A 5186-nucleotide genomic window follows, 5' to 3' on the forward strand; every position below is an offset into this window, starting at 1 on the left:
TAATGGAAAAATATCCTCAGGTGAGGATTAACAACAACAACACCAAAACAAAACAAAAAAGAAAGAAAGAAAGAAAGAAAAAAACCTTTAACTAAAAGCAGTTATAGTGGATAGTCACGTCCTAGGCTGGTATCTTCCCTGACAAAGGTCAATCTTTACCTTAACTAAGCCTGTCTGTTGTCTTTTGCATCTATGATAATATATCATTGGAATGTCAGGGTAATTTGTAATTTCCCTTTTTCTGGACCCTTCAGGGCACAACCAATGGGTCAGGGTGCCAGGACAGGAGACCACAAATTCCTTCATTGTTATTGTTATCTTCTTAATTGTTGACTGTTAACTATCCTGTACCCACCTGTGTAAAAGAAGTGTCTATCATTTTACGTTTTATCCAATCCCAGAGGTTTGCCCGCTTTGCTTCCTCCCACCTCCCTAATCTATCACCATGGATTTCATGTAACCCACTTAAGTATTTCTCTTTGATTATAATGAATAAAACAAGGCGAAAACCATCATTCTCCAGAGCTTACATTTTATCCAATCCCAGAGGTTTGCCCGCTTTGCTTCCTCCCACCTCCCTAATCTATCACCATGGATTTCATGTAACCCACTTAAGTATTTCTCTTTGATTATAATGAATAAAACAAGGCGAAAACCATCATTCTCCAGAGCATTATCCCAATATGTAGAGATTCTGCTTCCTGGCAATTGTCAACAGTTTGGCTCAAATAAACTCACAAAAATTCTTTACAGGTTTGAAAGGTTTTTTATGTTAACATTACTTGGCGTAGTCGGCAGGATTCCAGACTCTCACCCAGGACCATCCCGAAGACCTGGACCTGGTGCAAGGGGCCCATTGAGCCTGCCAATTCCCCCTCCCCCTCCCCCAATTGGGTGAACTTGGGTGAGTTGTTTCTTGGACCTGGGACCTTCCCTTGCTTTGGTAGAGGGTCTGACTTTATTTGAGCTGTATTTTTAAATCCTTGAGGTGGAACTAAGGTTAAGGGTTGACTGAACTCAGGCTAAGGTGAGACTGGAGGAAAAAAATGGGTGGCTGGTTTTGATTTTGGCTTTTCAGTTGGAATTGCTTTCTGAGTCTGAGCAAAAAACAACCTTTGCCATATAAATGAGCTGAACTCATTCAGCTCTGAAGATAAAGGGGCACATCCTCCCTCCAGCCCGATTCTCGGGTGTTCTTAGGTGACTAAGAATCTTTATGGAGGTGTCAGAGGTCATTCCTCAGGACGTGCAGGAGCCCCACAGGGAAGTCCTAATTCAATTGTAATTAACTAACTGGCTCATCCAGGGGGCCCCCATAAGGCTCGATCTGCCAGGGCCCCAGGCCCTTCCTGTTGTTTTGGACAGCTGGGAGAGAAACTGAGGCACATAAAGGGTTGAATTTTGCCTCGAGGGGTGAGAGCCTCATGGAGTTCAACCCATAAGCAGCACACTTCGACCCTCTACATGACATCCCTAGAAAATTTGCTCAGACTACAGATACCCAAAAATAAACATTAAAAAAAAGTAACATGGGAAATTGTGCTCCCAAGTCCAGAAACTCCCAAACCCCAGCCCTCAGTTAATACTCCTGATAGGAAGCCTTTACTTGCAAGTGGTTTACAGAAATGGGAAGATTTCATTAGAAAATATGAACTTAAAAATGGCCAAAATGCAGTTGTCTTTGGGTACCTAAATTAATATTTTGCATGCAAAAAAATTAGAAAAATGCCAGCTCTAAAATTAAACTGAATGACTATATGGGAAGCATATCTTGATTTGGCAATTAGAAGCTTCTAAGGAGAAGCATAGAAAAAATTATTCAAAAAAGTGGAATACAAAATTTTAGAGATTGTCCTGGAACTATTCTGAAGCTAATAAATGCCTACACCCCATTTTTCCCTCTTCCTTTCTAAGCTTCCTTGTCTGAACTTGCCCTTTCCTCTCTCTTCTTCCTTCCATCTCCTCTGCTGCCACTGACTTGAAGGAAAATGAGAATAGGAATTCCAATAGCTCCTTTTGGAAAAAAACTGGTCTCAGCTAGAGAGGAGCTGGCAATTGTTCCCGACTTTATCTGGGATCCTGATGGATTCACAAAAATTTAACTGTTAGAACATGTAATCCTGGCTATTCTGACCTATTCCAATTAATACACCTACTGGTTTCTAAGAGCAAGGCAGCAGAATTACTAAGTAAGGTCTGTGAAACTGTAAAGGAATCTTTTGCTATAAAAAGCCAGGTCACCATAAAAAAGATTATAGAAAAAAAACAAACTGAAGTGTTATTTACAAAGAGAAAACAGAAGCAAACATAGGGTTGCTTCAGGACTATGAGAGGGTATTTTCTCCTTCTCCTTACTAATACTTTAGGAGAAATTGAAATTACCCATTGAGAGTCTGCTTCCCGGCAATTGTCGACAGTTTGGCTCAAATACTCACAAAAATTCTTTACAGCTTGGAATGTTGTTGTTTTTTGTTTGTTTGTTTGTTTGTTTTACGTTAACATGGTTAACAGCGCATGATTAATATTTCTGCCCTCACAGTGTGGCTTGTAGAATGTTATTATAATGCAAATTTTATTCTCCCATAATTTCTTTGTAATACTGGGGCTACCTTATCTGCTCTTAACCTGCCCATCTAAGTTTCCCTCTCCCTCGGGGTAAAGTTTCTGTACAAATGGTAGGGGTATCTAACCAACCAATGTTAAGGGGCAACATATTTTACTGGTCAAATTGGCCCCAATTCACCTGATAGGAGAGATTTTTAAAATCAGTGTTGCCCACATATGTTTTTTTCAGAAGAGTAATATGTATTTAGAACTAAGTGAACCAGATACTGAGCCAAAAGGGGAAAATGATGTTCACAAATTGACGCTGCTCAAACCTTGCTCTTATAATCACCTAATTGTTATTGATTGAATGTATATAAAATGATTTTTATGTTGTTACTAGAGGTCCGGTGCATGAAAATTCATGCACTGGGGGGCGGGGGAGGGGTGTCCCTGCCTGCGCCCTCTCACAGTCTGGGAGCCCTCAGGGGATATCTGACTGATGGCTCAGGCCTGCTCCCCATGGACATCCCTGTGGGAGCGCACTGACCACCAGGGGACAGCTCTGGCCCCGCCTCCCATTGCCCCGCTGCCACCAGTTGCCGCCACCCCCCAATCACTGTCCCCTCCCTCTGCTGGCTGGCACCCGCCTTGGCTGGCCTGGTGCCACCCACTCGCTGACCTGTTGTTCTGCCGTTCAGTTGATTTGCATATTAGGCTTTTATTATATAGGATTATCCTCCTTAAGGTTTTTATTCTTCCCCTGTCCCTGAATAAAAACTGGCACAGGCCTCAAAAATTTCTGGCCAAGTTTAGGTTAAGAGCCCAATGCTATGGTTGCTTTTAAGTCACTAAACAGTCTCAATTTATTAATTGAAATGTGAAACAATATCCGCCTCCCTAGACCTCCCTCCCTTATTAGATATGAAAAACATTAAACTTTGATATTTCCTAATCTTTCCCATCTACTAGAAAATAATATTCTGATTATCAGCTATGATAATGAAGCTAATGTTTTTTTTGCCACACATTGGTCTTCTATCAATACAGTGGGGCCTTGACTTACGAGTGTTCCGACTAATCCAGTTTCAGGTAAAAATAAAATTTCAGAACCTGAATTAAGGTTGAGGCTTCTCCAGGCTTTTAGTGGAATCTGCTACAGATGGGAAACCCACTGTCAGAGAAGGAGGCATAGGTGGGAGGTGGGATCTTTGCTGGCTTGGGGTGGGGTTGTGGGTGCGGGGCATTCTAGGCAGCAGGCAGTTTCAGCAAAGGTAGGAAGCAGCACCGTTTGCTCAGGATTGCCCATGCTGTTCAGTGTGGTTGAGATACCATAGACCAAAGAGATCATGCTGGAATCATCTCTTTATGTAATTGCCTCCCCCCCTCCACCAGAGAGTGAACCCCCTGAGGATAGGGACCATGCACGGAATCCTCCGGGCCAGCTGTGTGCCTGCTTCCCAGGAGGCCAGCTCTAAGCTTCTGCTGAATGAGTAATAATTCCAAGCCGGTTGGCTGGGTAGATAGAGCGTTGGCCCGAGATAGAGCGTTGGTCGTGGGTTGGTTCAGGTCAAGGGCACATACCTTGGTTGCAGGCCCTAGTTGGGGCACATTCGGGAGGCAACCAATCGATGTGTCTCTCTCACATCGATGTTTCTCTGTCTCTCCCTCTAAGAGCCGCAGTTTGCCAACCACTGGAATAGATGAAACTAACTGCCTAGAAGAAAAATTAAAATTTCTGGATAATAAAATAGTAGAAGTCTTAATTCATCTGGCCAAACATATCATAAGATAAAAGTGAAAGTGGATGAAGGAGGAAAACATATAATTAACTTAATAAACAATTAATGCTTGTTCCCCTCAGATCCTGCCAGGACAGGAGACCACAAATTCCTTCATTATAACTGTTATCTTGTTAATTGTTGACTGCTAACTATCCTGTACCCACCTATATAAAAGAAGTGTCTGTCATTTTACTTTTTATCCAATCCCAGAGGTTTGCCCGCGTTGCTTTCTCCCACCTCCCCAATCCATCACCAGTGGATTTCATGTAACCCAATTACATCTCCTCCTTTGATTGTAACGTATAAAACAAGGTCTCTTTTGTTGGAGTTTTTATTGCTCTCTAATAACGGGGGAGGCCGGGAGGTGGTGATTATTTCTTGGCTACTGGTTGTGTGTGGGGGGATCCTCTTCTTATCACTACAGTCAGGAGCTGATTTGGAGGTGAGAACTCTTGCTGTCACTGCATGATGAGCAGCAGCACAGGTGCCTCCCACACACTTCCTCCAGGATTCCCCCCAAAAGCAAAGGTTACCAAGAGCTGCAACCCAAACTTCTTTCCACTTCCCGAAATGAGCCTGTCCCTCTGTTCATCCTGCTCCTCTAGGGGGTGGGGCTTAACACGAGCATCTGGGGCAGTGATGGCAAACCTATGACACGCGTGTCAGAGGTGACACGCGTGTCAGAGGTGACACGCGTACTCATTTTTTTGGTTGATTTTTCTTTGTTAAATGGCATTTAAATATATAAAATAAATATCAAAAATATAAGTCTTTGTTTTACTATGGTTGCAAATATCAAAAAATTTCTATATGTGACACGGCACCAGAGTTAAGTTAGGGTTTTCCAAAATGCTGACA

This window comes from Myotis brandtii, unplaced genomic scaffold (assembly GCF_000412655.1).
Source record: "Myotis brandtii unplaced genomic scaffold, ASM41265v1 scaffold50, whole genome shotgun sequence".
NCBI lineage: Eukaryota > Metazoa > Chordata > Mammalia > Chiroptera > Vespertilionidae > Myotis > Myotis brandtii.